This window comes from Nyctereutes procyonoides, unplaced genomic scaffold, assembly GCF_905146905.1.
Source record: "Nyctereutes procyonoides isolate TBG_1078 unplaced genomic scaffold, NYPRO_anot_genome, whole genome shotgun sequence".
Classification (NCBI taxonomy): Eukaryota; Metazoa; Chordata; class Mammalia; order Carnivora; family Canidae; genus Nyctereutes; species Nyctereutes procyonoides.
The window spans coordinates 17379749-17395706 of NW_026575142.1; positions in this window are offsets into that span (position 1 = coordinate 17379749).

The following is a 15958-nucleotide window of genomic DNA, read 5'->3' on the forward strand; positions in this document are numbered from 1 at the left end:
TTGGAAGTACCACCCAGTAGGAAAGAACTCACTGGGATCCATGAAATGGAGATGCTTTAGAGGTAACTTTTAGTAGTCAGAGATAACTGTCTTCAGACCCTCTTTGGGGGATTCTGAATTGTTTGTTCTGTGCCAGGCCTATGTTAGGCTCATGAGATATAAAGACGAATAGGGCATTTTCTTCTGAAGAACCACTTACCATTAGCTCACTGATTGCTGATTAGGGGATCCCACAGAACTTTTCCTCTCCTTGAATGACCCCTGCTCCTTGCTGGCTCCCAACATGTAACTCTCATTTATGACTGTTCCCCCACCCCCCGCCCGCTCCTTGAGACTGGGGTGGTGGATATATGAACTGCTACAGCCTTTTTTGAAAGCTAACTGGAAACATCTACTAAAATAAAATATACATAATACTTTTTGACCCAGCAATCTCACTCTTGGGAAACCCATCCTATAAAAACAAAAGCCAGGATATATGTATAAATGAACAAGATATGGCAACAAGTTCTAGGAACAAAGCACTTGCCACCTGAAATAGGATGGCTGAATAAATTGTGGTAGCTGTGCACATGGAGTATTACTTTGGAGCCATTAAATAGAACAAATTAGAGCTCTACTATTTGGCTTGGAAGGCTTTTCACGATCTAATTTTTGTAAAGCAAACAGAACCTTTGCACATGCATAAAGATATTTAAGTGATCATGGAGAAAATATGGAGGGTTATGCGTTGGATTGTGAATATGGGTCAAGGTAGTTAGATGGTATAGGTGAAACAAGAGAGGATAAGGCAAGAGAAAGGGAAAGGAATTTTTTTAAGACAACACAGAGAATGAAGTGATCCAACACAATGGCAACTAGGGAGAAGTCCTACCCATCCCCACTACCACCCAGAAAAGCACCCAAACCTAAGAAATGTGAATCTAATAGTCTTCACATCCAATCACCAATGTATAGGAAATACAGAGAATGGAGGAAACAAATTAAATTATACCCTGGAGATCCCATCAGCAAACCAGTGGAGGGAATTCTAAGGACAAACAACTTCATTTATTCAATAGAAATAAATGACACACACAAAAATGGTGAGGAAATCTATTGATTAAAGGAGACTTGGGGATCCCTGGGTAGCTCAGCAATTTGGTGCCTGCCTTTGGCCTAGGGCGTGATCCTGGAGACTCACATCGGGCTCCCTGTGTGGAGCCTGCTTCTCCCTCTGCCGGTGTCTCTGCCTCTCTCTGTGTGTCTCTCATGAATAAATAAATAAATTTTTTTAAAAAAATAAAGGAACTTTAAATAAGATATGATAACTGTGTGCAATATACAGAAATTATTTGGATCCTGATTCAAAGGAATATACTTTAAAACAACAATAAATCCATTTCTAGCAATTTTTATGATACGACTGGCAATTTAAATAATGGGTAGTTGATTCTATTAAGTATTCTTAATTTTCCAAATATGATGATGATATTAGGGTTATCAAAAAAGAATTCTTGTCGTTTAGGTTAATTACTGAAATATTAATGGACAAAAGAATATGATAACTGGGAATTGTTTCAAAATACTGCAGTAGTGGGAGTGGCTTTAGAAAGACTTATTTTATATATGTGTGTATACGCGCACACACACATAATCAATGTTCTTCTGAGCTAAAGTTCAAAATTGAATTAAAGCATTGTCGAGGAGGAGAGGGGCAAACTGAGAGTAGCTTCTGGTTTCATAACCTGTGCCTGGAAAGGATACCTTATTAAGAACAGACGGCTCCCCTAATAGAAGATAAGGTTTTGCTGTAGGCTTTTTTTATACTTCTAAATATGCTTTCAAATTTTCCCTACTTCTTTGTCATGATGATATTTAAAAAGTAAGATACTTCATTGCTATTTTATGAAATGATCAGATGCTTCCCTTATGGTCGTGGAGTTGCAGCTGTATTTGCATGCACTCAAATGTCAATTCAAGTGCTTTGTCTATACATCAACAAAACCACGCAGGCCCCAAGTATTTCTTGTGCAAAATACTTTGCCAAGCCCTCTAAGAAATACAGATAATAAGGGAACAGACTTGGCCAGCAACAAGCTTGCAACGTCTGGAACAATTGTTGCTTTTAAACCTAAACATCTTTATCACCTAGATGCACCAGATTCATTTCGTTTTCAGGATACATGGACACTATTATAGTCATTGAAATTTGTGGAATGCTATTAGTCTTTCTGATTTTCTGAATATAATGTTCTTGTCCTGCTTGAATATTATTAAGTAAACTTGGCTTTTTGGTGGTTGTTTATTTTGAAATGCGAATTATTAGTTTGAAAGCAAACTGCCTATAAGCTAATTTGAGCGCAAAACATCACATCCTGGGAATGGAAATGTTGTTATTAATGTTATTAGTGAAACCTACCAAAAATAACGGATACGCTCTTGTTATAATAGCCTATTGAAGTTGATTGGCTGTAGACACAGTAAAAGATCCACCATGAGGTTTAACATTGGTTAGCTGGCCTAACATTGGTTAGCTTCCAGTGGCCCTCTGGTGTCTCTCTTAACATTTGTTAAATAATTGTCCCAACTGAACTTCGTTTCTTATCTTTACAATGTGCTGCCTGCCAGCTTCTTAAAGCAGGGGGCTGGCTTCTCCAGCTTTTCCCAGATCGAGAGCCTTTCCTTTGCTGAAGTGGGGCTACAGAACTTGGGTTTTGGTTCTGTTCCGTCGTATGGAGGCTTGTTTAACATTTAAATGAAATCCCAATAATTCCAAGACAATTTTTTTTTACTACTCCCTTAGTGTTGTTATTAAATGAAAGTAATTTAGTCTCATCAGAGAAGATAAACAGAAAAAAATGTTCTTTATTTAGCAAATCAGAGTAATACAAACAAAGTTCAATTTAGTTTGCTAAGCATTACACTGCAAGCATTAGCCTCTTTAATCCTCATAACAACCCTAATAGTTGTTAAACTGTAAACTAATTTATAGTTGAGAAAACTGAGACCAGAGAGGTTAAGTATTGATGCAATTTACTTACCTAGTTATGTAGACCTAGATCTTTCTTACTTCAGAGTCCATATTAGCATACTCATAATTCCCACTATGATTTTTCATATGATGTTTGTGTGTCTCCGTGTTTTACCAAAACACAGTATCTCATATATATTATTGTTCTTTCTTTCATTCTTTCTTCTTTTTTCTTTCTTTCTTTCTTTCTTTCTTTCTTTCTTTCTTTCTTTCTTTCTTTCTTTCTTTTTTTTCTTTCTTTCCTGTACCAGCAGTGGGGAGGGGCAGGGGGAGAGGGGTAAGAGGCTCCCCCTGAGCAGGGAGCCCCATGCTGGCTCAATCCCAGGACCCATAATCATAACCTGAGCCAAAGGCAGTTGCTTAACCGACTGAACCACTCAAACATCCTTGTCAGCTGCTTTTAAAAAATTCACCATAAACTTATCTGTTATCAATAAATATACCTTTGTTCAGTAAAAAAAAAAAAAAAAAAAAAGTTGTCTTATAGTCCATCATATGGGCTTGCTTCCTAACCTCCTCATAAATTGGGCATTTAAAATCCTTCAATTTTTCATTATTATGAATAATCCTTCAAAGAACATGTTTTTTTAAAAGAATTATTTATTTATTTATTTATTTATTTATTTATTTATTTATTTATTTATGAGAGAGCACGCACAAGAACCTGTGCAAGTGGGGGGAGGAAGAGGGAAGAGCAGACTCCATCCTAACCCAGACCCAAATGTGGGGCTTGATCTCACCACCCCTGAGATCATGACCTGGGCAGAAATCAAGAATCTGTGCTTAACTGACTGAGCCACTCAGGTGCCCCTGAGGAACATCTTTAAATGAACATCTTCACACACCTCTGTTGTTTACTTAGCATAAATGCCTAAATATGTACATTTAAGCATGTGTATATGGTTGAAGTTTATGGTAGCCATTGCAAGAACAGACAAGCCTCCCCATATCCATTTCCATGTGTGTAGTCTCTTCCCATAATGACTCTGGGTTTGGCCATGTGACTTATTTTGGACAATGGGGTATGAGCAGAAGTGATACAAGGGCAGGGTTAAAACTGGTGCGTTGGAGCCTGCCTGTTTGTAGTGCTGTCACCATATAAAATCCGGGCTCAGTTGCTAGAGTCCTATGAGACAGCTGTCTGCGAACCCCCAACCATCAAACCCCTGAGCCTGTCTCAGCCCATCAGTCTTCTGTTAGTACTTGAGACCATCAGCCATCAGATGACTGCAGCCTGGTGCATGACCCCCCGGTGGGCGAGACCTCTCCACCACCCAGCACCACTCCCACCGCTCAAGCCAGCAGAGCCCACCCCAATGCTTACCCCACAGAATTGTCGGTAAATAAAATGATGTTTTCAGCCACTAAGCTTTGGGGTGGTATGTTATATAGCAAAAGCTAACTGATATATTTTGAATAGCAGATGCTTATTTTTATGCAAGGTCATTTGCAAGTCCAAGGTGGAACAGGATGCTGGGAGGACTTGATAGCATTATACCTGGTAGTAAATGTTTTCTTAGTTTTTCTAATTATCAGGTCATCTAATAAGAATTTTAAATATGCAAAGTATCTTTTAATTTCCTTGGCATTTCCATTAACCTTGCAGTAAGTTTATATGTTTACCTATTAAAAAAGCAAATTATTTGTGGTTTTCTGGACAATGTTCTATATTTGCAAAGAGTTAAAAAATTATTTAATCATTACTATAATAACACCAATAACTTTTAAAAATGACTGTCAGCCATGGAAAGTAATCTCATTCAGTGAGAGTCTTAAAGCTTAAACTTTTTTTCAGCCTGGAAGCCTTCAGGACTTTTCCCCTTTGTCCTTATAATTTGATTTTTTTGGCCAGAAACTAACCAGATACGGTTTTGTTTTTGCTGATCTTCAATCTTTACACTTCAGAATTGTTCAACTCCAGATGTTAATTTATTTCAATGATGACTGCTCCAGTTTTTTTGGCTGTTTCTTCCATGGTGAGACTTATAATTCTTATCTTGTCTTTATTTTCTATCACTCTTTATTTATAATCTCTATTTCATCATTTTCATAGTTTTGTTTTCTTCCTTTACAGTCTGGAATAATTTCCACATTTATGTAATATGTCACTGATTCCATTTCCTATAGTGTTGGCTCATTGTTTATTGCTTGCAATAAAGATTTTAATTCTGATAATACATTTTTAGTTTCTAGTTTTTCTTCCTTATCTCGATCTATTATCTTTCCAATCGTTGTTTTGTTTCCTCATATCTTTTACTTCTATTTCACTTAATCTGTGTCTTCCTATTTCTTTTCTTTCTGTTCAAATTGCTGAACAGTTCTCTCAATTTGTGTGTGTGTGTATTCTATAGAAAGTCACTTTCAGATCTGTGTACCTGTATTAGTTTGCTAGGGCTGCCATCACAAAATACTACAAACTGGGTGACTTCAACAACAGAAATGTATTTTCTCACCATTCTGGAGGCTAGAGGTTCAAGATCAAGGTGTGGACAGGGTTCCTTTCTTATGAGGCCTCTCTCATAAGAAAGAGCTTGGCTTGCAGATGGTCACCCTCTCTTTATGTCCTCGCGTGGCCTTTCCTCTTTGCTTGCTCAGACATGATGTCTCTGTGGGTCCAAATTTCTTTTTTATAAGGACATCAGTCAAATTGGATCAGGGCCCACCTTAACAGCTCCATTTTAACATAATCACTTCTTTAAAGGCCTTATCTCCAAATACAGTAACATTCTGAGATACTGGATATGAATTCTAGGGGGACACAATTCAACCTGTAACAGTACCTCAGTTGTAAAAATGATGTTGCTTTTTCCTCGATGTTTAGCCATGAAGCAAGAAAGCTAGGTTCTTGTTTCACGTTGTTGAAGAATGAACCTCGCGGATAAAGGAGAGTGAGTAAAACAACAGAGGTTTATTAAGCAAGGATACAGAAAAAGAATCTACTACTAGAGACTCTTCTGGGTTTTAATCCACATTTCTGACAGTCAGCTTTTAATCTCTTTTGTTGATAACCCCTTCTTTGGCCCAACCTTAAAAGATGGAGTCCCTCAGGGAACAATTGCAGGATTTTTTTTTTTTCATTTTATGCTCTTCTAGGGGGTTTTTAGATCCTTCCAAGCCTGTAAATACCACGAATGCTCCAATTATTCCAAAATTAACATCTCCAGTCCTGTTACATATTGAATTCCAGACCCAATTGTTACTCAACATTTCTCCTACTATCTCACAATATACCAGAATAAACGTATTAAAAACCGAATACTTAGTTCTCATTTTTACAGTAATTTTTCTCCTTAGTGCTTTTCCGTGTCACTAAATGACACTTCTATCCATCTAGTCATTTCCTCCAGGGATTTTGGAGTCATCCCTGACTTAATACTCCTGACCCCCCAAAACTGTTAGAGTTAATAATTAATAAATAATAATTAATCATATATATATATATTTCTTGAAAGTGGCCAATTCTTGACAACTCTACTACTATCAGTACCATAGGCTGAGCTTCCATACCGTATTTTTGCTTGTATTACTCTAATAGCCTTCTACCTGTGTCTCTCCTTCTCAGCTTGCCACACACAACTCACCCTGCCATTATCGTGAGTGTTTAAGAGCACAAGTCTGATCACATCACTCTTCTATTCAATCATAACTCATTAATGTGGCTTTTAAGGTCCTTACACAATCAGCCTTCCACATACCTGTCCAACCATAAGCCATGCCATGCTCTCCTTTTGTCACCACTCTTTAGCCCTAGTGGTCTCTTTTTTAGTTACTTTAATCTACAAGTTCTCTCCTGCCTTAGGATTTTGTATGAGCTATTTTCATACAACTCTTGTCTTCTTCCTCCCACTCTTTTCCTGGACAATTCCTTTGGCCTCCCTTACATAGGCCTTCTCTAAATTCTCAATCTAAGTTAAAATGCTCTGACTCTCCCACAGCCTCCTGAACTCTTTCCTAATGGATCTTATGACCTTTTCTATGGTTATTTGTATGATTATCACTTCTTATTGTTTCTCCTTAGGACTATAAACTTCATGAGACCATGTCCTTTTCTCATCATCTCTATCCATTGTGCCTATCAAATGCCAAGTTAGTAGTCACTGATAAATATTTATTGCATGAATAAATTAAAGAATGGGTAGATTAGGGACCAGAAGCAGTCTTATCCTGGTTGTTTACAAGGAGTAACAAGCAATAAGTGTTTCCTTTGTGCCTGATTCCAGCAACGAGAATAAACCCATAATTTCCCTTGTTTTTCTTCCCCTCATATGTGTCAGGAATGTGGTTTGCTTTGTTCAAAAACTTTGCCCTGGGATGCTGGAACTTAACACCAAGATGAGCCAAGGGTGAAAGAGGACTCAAGATGAACTGGTAATTGCCAATGAAGAAGGAGAAAAGCCATTGGATTGCTTAGGAAGTTCAAAAAGCTATGGGTTTATAAAAATGATTTATCAGAAGTGTTATAATAATATAAATGAAACAAAAAGACAGAAAAGGACACTGGATTTAAGACAAAACTCAATAGCTGTGTCAAAAAAAACGTAGCTGTAGACCCTTACAAGGGGCAATAAAGAAATGTGAATCCAGTGGGAGTGTGAAGAAAAGAGAAAGTAGTTTCTCAGAGTTGGAAGTTATCAGTAGTTTCAGGGCTTAGAGATTTAAGGGTGACAACTGAGAAGCAATGCTGGAAATCATGAGAAAGGCTGTGCAAATTGCATTGTTGTGAATTTTGTCCCTATTATGACATTTACATGTGAATGTTTTAGAATTTATGATATAACAGAAGATACTAAAAGTTATAAATGAGGTTTCACGCATGAAAAAGAATAGGTATTTTTTATTACACTTTATTCAGATACCAGTTTGATCACACATGGTCCAAGAACACTCAAACAGTACACTGAATATGATCAGATGTTAACGATTGGTCCTCAGACATTATCACCAATGATGCCATGCTTGCCCGTGATCTCACTGATATAAAACCACAAACATACTTTAGTGGTCACCAAACCACTCACCAGTTCCTTACCTGTGAGCTGTTGTAGCTACCAGGTTGAGCACTATTGATGATTATTTTTCTTTTTTAAAGATTTTATTTATTTATTCATGATAGACATAGAGAGAGAAAGAGGCAGAGACACAGGCAGAGGGAGAAGCAGGCTCCATGCCGGGAGCCCAACGTGGGACTCGATCCGGGACTCCAGGATCACGCCCTGGGCCAAAGGCAGGCACTAAACGACTGAGCCACATTGGGATCCCCAATGATTATTTTTCAAGCTGTAAGTAGTTGCAGGAATCTCAGCAGGGTTTGGAGGAACTAGCTCAACCTTAAAGTTGTGCCAAAAGATGGCTAATCCAGGCTTTGAGTGAGTCACAGCAGCATTTACCAGCACCAGAGCCTTCTCAGTGAGGTTTAGGACAAATAACACTATGGTTCTAGGATGAAAAGTTTGTCACCCTGAGTGGCTGGCTGATTAGGTATAGATATATTACAAGATTAGTTATTTTGCAAAACCAATAATAAGAAAGAGTTCCAGGAAACAGGTGAGGAGGAGAGAAAAGCTTAATGCTTCAATGGTAAACTTGAATTGGCAGTGACACATCAGGAAACAGGGTGAGGGATGAGGGGGAAGTCAATAATCATTTAGGTGGGGGCTCACTTGGAAAAGCCATGTTAAGTGACTGGAATGAAGATTTGAGATGAATCATCAAAGAACTGTTGTGCCCAAGATTGCGAATCCGAGAAACCACCAAGGAGCCGACACCGATGCAAGCACACGAGGGTTTATTAGCAAGCTCCAACTTGGGTCCAAGTATACCCGACACAGTGGAGCAGGGACTTGGACCCCGCGGGGGGTTCCAGCTGGGGTTTTTGGGCTGGTCTAGGGGATTTCCAGAAGGGGTGGAGGAATTTCTTCATTCCCATATGGGGGAAAGGGTGGGGGAGTATCTTAAGCTCTGTTTTCATTCCGATATGGGACTTTCTGTCAAGGGCATTCGGTCAAGGGCATTCTGCGGTTTTCCCTGTAACTGAAGTAGAGTGAAGATCAGCTCTTGTTCACAGGGGCCTGAGATGGCTGTACTTGTGCCAACGCTAAACTTGAGGTGGAATGGCCTTAATTTTCTCGGCCTCCACATTTCCCCCTCTCAGAGGAACCTAAGGAAGGACCCAATCATGGGTCCAGGTTGGTTTCAGTAACAAGGTCCAGTGGTTGGTATTGCTGTCTGAGTACCATGAGCTGAACTGTACCGACTCTGTCTTTGACAAAAGTAACTAATCTATTGATAATGCAGGGCCGGAAGGTAAGGAGGAGAAGGAGGATAATGAGGGGTAAGTGAGAACGGTGCAGTCTTAGCTTTAGGGGATTGTCCTTGTCCAGTTGGCTTTTCCATTCTGGAACAAAGTCCTTGAGAACGGCGTGTGGGTAAGCTGGCCGGACGTGGGTGTAGTGGACCCAGGGAGTAATCCTGTCGACCTTGAGAGCTGTGGGAGTGGTCAGGATCACGATGTAGGGTCCCTTCCAGTGAGGTTGAAGTGTCTGGTGTTGGTATCTCCGCACGTATACCCAGTCACCCGGCCGATATTGATGGGGGTCCGGGGGTGGCCCAGTCTTGTAGAGGGCCCTCAGCTTAGGCCACACCTGCTCATGGGTTCATTGTAACATTTGGAGGGAGAAAAGGGGTTGGTGTTCATCAAACTCAGCAAGTGCCTCAGGTTTTAAATTGGGGATAATAGGTGGAGGAAGGCCGAACATGATCTCGTAGGGGGTCAGTCCCATCTTATATGGGGAGTTCCTCACCCTATATAGGGCGAAGGGGAGGAGAGTCACCCAGTCCCTGCCAGTCTCCAGGGCTAATTTAGTGAAGGTCTCCTTTACTGTTCTGTTCATCCCCTCCCTCTACCTGTCCTGAGCTCTGGGGCCTATATGCACAATGTCATTTCCAATCTGCCCCAAGTACTAGTGCCACTCCCCGTGTTACCTTAGAGACGAATCCTGGTCTGTTGTTCTGATCCAGTCTTAACAGGAAAACCATACCTCGGTAAGATGTCTTCCAGCAGTTTCTTGGTCACGGTCTGTGCCGTTTCATGTTTGGTGGGAAATGCCTCTGTCCATCCTGAGAAAGTATCTACAAACACTAGTAAATACCTGTATCCATATTTTCCAGGTTTTACCTTAGTGAAGTCCACTTCCCAGTAGGCTCCTGGGTGGTCCCCCCAGAGCCCGGTGCCCGGGTTAGATCCATGGGTGGTGGCATTAGTTAACTGGCATGTGTGGCAGCTTGCCACAATCTGCTCCGTCTTTGCTCGAGAGTCTTTAATAGTGACCTTTGCATGTCATATGAGGTCTTCCATCCTTCTTGTCCCCATGTGAGTACCCCGAAGCATCTTGGACAGGCCTCGCCATCCTGGTTCCTCTGGCAGGATGATGTTGGAGTCTGCGGCCCTCCACCAGCCTCGCAAGCACTGGGTCATAGGCAAGCGTTTGATCCAGGGTAAGTTGGCATCAGTATAGTTGGGGGTGTCGGGCAGGGTGGGTGCCCCTGATCGGGTCTCCATTTCGGTGGCTCCGGCTGCCCCCGCGTGTCTCACTCCTCGGAGGAAACTGCTGCGGTCCATGTACCAGGTGACGACTGCGTTCTGCAGTGGCTGGGCCTGGAGACCAGCTCGGATCCCGTGCATCTGGCTGACCGGCTGCGGCTGTGGGATCCTCAGGACGGTTGCCTTCCACGCATCCGTCAGCCATCTCTGTCCATCCTTTAATTTGTACCCTAGGTAGCTCACCTCTGCTCTGCAGACCTGGGGAAATGTCCCTGAGGTGTGGGTGTGGGGTTGGAGCAGTTAAATGCATTGGGGACGGAACGGCCACCAGGGAGATTTGCCCAGGGCGGCCCAGAGGAAACAGTGGGACAGACTGCCCATGCCGCCAAGGCTGGCGAGGGAAGTGCCTTCCTTGTGGGGTAAGTCTCATCCAGGACAAGGGTGCCTGGTCCTGAGTTGGGTTAGTCTGTAGGTGGGTTTGGAGAAGTTGTTTCTGTGCGCCTATGGGGTGAGTTTGGTTACATAGGGCAGTTTGGAGAAGTTTGTTAAAACCTTAGAAAGTTTTATTTTTTTATTATTTTTTTTCTGTATATTAATTTTGAGTTTTGTTTTATTTATTTATTTATTTTTAATAAATTTATTTTTTATTGTTGTTCAATTTGCCAACATATAGAATAACACTCAGTGCTCATCCCAACAAGTGCCCTCCTCAGTGCCCATCACCCGGTCACCCCCCACCCCCGGCCCACCTCCCTTTCTACCACCCCTAGTTTGTTTCCCAGAGTTAGGAGTTTCTCATGTTCTGTCTTCCTTTCTGATATTTACCACTCATTTTTTCTCCTTTCCCCTTTATTCCCTTTCACTATTTTTTATATTCCTCAAATGAATGAGACCATATAATGTTTGTCCTTCTCCGATTGACTAATTTCACTCAGCATAATACCCTCCAGTTCCATCCACGTTGAAGCAAATGGTGGGTATTTGTCGTTTCTAATGGCTGAGGAATATTCCATTGTATACATAGACCACAGCTTCTTTATCCATTCGTCTGTCGATGGACACTGAGGCTCCTTCCACAGTTTGGCTGCTGTGGACATTGCTGCTATGAGCATTGGGGTGCAGGTGTCCCGGCGTTTCACTGCATCTGTATCTTTGGAAGTTTATTTTTTTAAGATTTTATTTATTTATTCATAGAGATGCAGAGAGAGAGAGAGAGAGAGAGAGAGAGAGAGGCAGAGACACAGGCTCCATGCAAAGAGCCTGACGTGGGACTCGATCCAGTGTCTCCAGGATCATGCCCTGGGGCTGCAGGCGGTGCTAAACCACTGCGCCAGGGCCACCGGGGCTGCCCTGTATCTTTGGAAGTTTTAAAGCACACACCTAAATAGGATTAAAGACCCGATAAAGGAAAAACATACAAACTGGTTTTTCTGGGCAGGCAAAGAGAAAACAACTCTTTAGATTTTCTCATCAAGAGCAGACCAACAAATCAAGGAAACTTTTGAACAGAAAGCAGACTTTCAATCTTACACCCTTGTATTTTAAAATCCATTCACTTCGATTTTAGTCTGTCCTGACCACACCTAAAATTCCTTTCCAAGGATTTCCCTTCACCAACCTTCTATACCTTCCTTTGCATTCAGAATTTGTCCCTAGCCATTTCTTTCCAGTCAGTCTCATTTAGTACAAAATTGCTTTTTTACCTTGAACAAAAATATATTCCCATTCCTTATATTTTTCTTACACATCTCCTTTTCTACATACAGAGCATACAGAGTTGCTTCCTTTATTGCCATCGGTCTTATTTTGGCAGAGGTTTTCACTCTTAGAAACCTTAGTCTCCAGTGAAAACTAAGGAGCAACCGATTTTGAACTGTCACACCAGAACTCTTTAAACGGCAACTTTATGAAACAGCTAAGTACAAAGCACGTCCTCCAACAGATTCAAATCAACATTTCAGCACTTTTTCCTGTTTGGAAAAGACCTAGATGTCCAGTGAATTTAATCCCATTTATCATCAAAGTGTAACTAAGGTGTCAGGTTACCAAAGACTTTGAAAGGTATCTTAACAAGTACCTATAAAACTTGGAAACAGACAATTAACCATCATTTTAGCTATTTTTTTTACTAACAAATTGCAAAAAGACAACAGAGTTTATATGACATTCAGTAAACCTCAATAGAATAAAAGTTTCAGGCTTAGTAGTGATAATTTTCAAGACCTATTTACTATGTCCCACCTGGATCCACTTAAAGTCAATCAATTTACTCCCTATCATCTCATCAATTTTTACCTGAGACACTGGTGGGGGAATCTGGAGGGGGCAGCGTTAAGTAATTGGCGGTCTTCTTGCTCCTGGACGGGGAGGGGAGAAGGAGCCGCTATGGTCTGGAGCAAGTCCTTGGTGCCTCGCAGGTCTGTGTCCTGGTCCTCTGCCGCCAACAGGATATCATCTACATATTGCAATAGAGTCAAATAAGGGTGCTTGGAACAGAACTCACCTAAATCTTCATGTAAGACCTCATCGAAGATGGTCGGTGAATTTTTGAATCCTTGTGGTAGTCGCGTCCAGGTGAACTGGCCATTGTTGTCTTTCTCGGGGTGTGTCCATTCAAAGGCAAAAAGGTCTGGGCTCTTGGGTGCTAAAGGCAGGCTGAAAAAGGGGTCTTTTAAATCTAATACCATATACCAAGTTTTGTCGAGGCAGGGTGGAGAGGAGAGTGTATGGGTTTGGGACCGTAGGGTGCATGTCCTCTACTCGCCGGTTGACTTCCCTTAAGTCCTGGACTGGCCTGTAACCGTTAGAGTGTGGTTTCCACACCGGCAGCAAGGAGTGTTCTATGCCGATTGGCAAGGCCTCAATATACCCGAGTCCAGTAGTCACCGTATGTGGGGTGTGGTTCCTGCATGCGCTACGAGAGGCATGGGGTATTGGCTGGCTCTGAGAGGGTCTGACCCAGGCTTTAGTTCTATGTATATGGCCGGTCGGTGGGGACCAGCCCAATTCCTCCAGTTTCTGCCCAAGCTTGGGGAAATTCCTGCAGCCAATGGTTAATGTCAGTCATTGGGGCTGAGGACGTTTGGTGGAGACAGTATTCGTCCTCTAAACTCAGGACAAGCACCTGAATTGGGTGACCCTCCTTGTTTAGGATTTTTGCTCCTTTGGGGTGGAAGCAAATTTGTGCCCCCATCTTGGTGAGCAAGTCCCAACCTAACAACGGGTAGGGACATGCAGGGATGACCATGAAGGAGTGGGATACCCAGCCCATGCCGAGATCCCCAGTTCTTCGGGTAGTCCATGAGTACTGTTTGGTGCCCATGGCACCTTGCACCCGTGATGTCTTGCCTGCCAATTTCCCTTGGGATTGTAATAAAACCGAGTGTTGTGCCCCAGTGTCCACTAGGAATTCAACGGGTTGCCTCTCCACTCTGAGAGTTACCCTGGGCTTGGGGAGGGGTGCTGAACCCCGACTCCCCTAGTCGTCCAGCTCCTCCATCTCCAAGATCTTGGCAGGGGCCTTAGGTCTCTTGTTAGGGCAGCTTTTCACCCAGTGGCTTTTCACCCAGTGGCCCTCTTCTTTGCAATAAGCACATTGGTTTTTGTTCAGTTTAGGGTGCTCCGGATGGGGACCAGGGCCATCCTCCTTACCTGTCCCTGAAGCCAGCTTCTTGAGGTGCCTCGTCTTTCCTGTAGGTCATCCATGGTTGTGGCCAGCAGGATCTTGGCCAGGTTTCAGATCTGCCGGTTGCTTAGTTTAGTTTGTTGTTCTTCCGGACTTCCTCTATTATTATAAACTCTTTCTGCTACTATTACTAAGTCCTGCAGGCTCTTCTCTCCTAGTCTCTCTACTCTTTGCAATTTTCTTCTGATGTCTGGAGTGGCCTGGTTAACAAAGACCGTGATAATTGTGGCCTTTGTTTCTGGGGCTTCTGGGTTCACAGGGGTGCGCTGCCTAAAAGCCTCTATGACTCTCTAGAAAGCTGCTGGACTCTCGTCCTTACCCTGTCTCACACCATAGACCTCGGCCAGATCGGTCGGCTTGTGCGGCAGCCTGGAGACCTGCCCCTAGAGTCTGGCAGTGGACCCGAGTCTCTCCTTACCTTCAGCTGAGTTGTGGTCCCAGGTGGGGCGGGATAAGGGGAAGGTGGTGTTTATGAGGTCTGGGTTTTGAGTCGGCTGTCTGTCCTCTCCCAGGACAGACTTCCAGGCTTCCACCTGAATTCGTTCTCTCTCTTCGGTGGTGAAGAGAACCTGCAAGAGCTGCCGGCAGTCCTCCCAAGCAGGCTGGTGGGTAAAGAGAACAGTATCTAAAAGTCCAATTAGATCTTTTGGACTATCCGAGAACTTTGCATTCTGGGTTCTCCATTTCTATAAATCACTGGTGGAGAACGGCCAGTATAACATCGGCTGTCCATGGGTCTCATCGGGGGCGTGGAGGGAAGGGCGGTGGAATCGCTGGCCCCGTGTCAGGGGATGGGGGTGACCGGTGGGTCCCTCCACGTGTCCCCGCTGCCACCGTCACACAGGGAGGGGGGCGCCCCTTCTGTAGTCCCTGGTGCCTCTGATGGGGGGTGCGAAGGGGCAGGAGGTGCCCAGTAGGGCGGTGGGAAAATCAGGTCCTCTGGGAAGGAATCCTGCAAGACCAGATAAAGGGGTGCTTGGGTCGTAGAGTCAGTCTCCTTCTTGGCCTTTCGCAGGGCTAGAATCTTGGGAGGTCCTGCTTTGGGGGGTAAAAATGGTTTTAGCCAAGGAGGAGGATTCTTGATCATGTCCTGCCAGGCCAGGATGTAGGGCACCTGGTCAGGGTGGCCGTGCGGTTTATCCCTGAAGATCACGGCTTCAACCTGTAAGATAACAGGTAGGTGGAAAGTTCCTTCTCGGGGCCATCCCACGCCAAAGTTGGCCATTCTGTCAGTAAGTTTGAAATTTCCCTCTCCGTATGTCTATGCTCAGATTGCGAGCTCTTTCCCTAACGTCCGAGAAGTGGGGGAGCATCAGAGACAGGGGGTGGTTTGTGTCTGCCCCATCATGTCCCCATCCACACCAAGGCACAGTTAGGACAGTTAACACACAACAGTTAACACAGCAACTCAGACAAACCTTCCAGTGCGGCCGCGGAGACAAAACAGAAAGTCAACCGAAGGGCTGGCTGTCGGCCCTCCTCACAGATGAGGACCCCGTCCTCCCTGCGGGGGCAAGGGACCCCCGGTCGTCACTGAGCCAGTGTCGACCTAATACAGATTGGAATTCCTACAAGTAGAAATACGGTAAGGAGCACTCAGAGAATATGCGCGCAACAGGTGAAAAAGTTGAATGCTCACCACGCGTGGGACCCTCCGGGTGGGGTCCTGGGGGTCTCTCGGATCCCGGACGAGCCCCCAAATGTTGTGCCCAAGATTGCG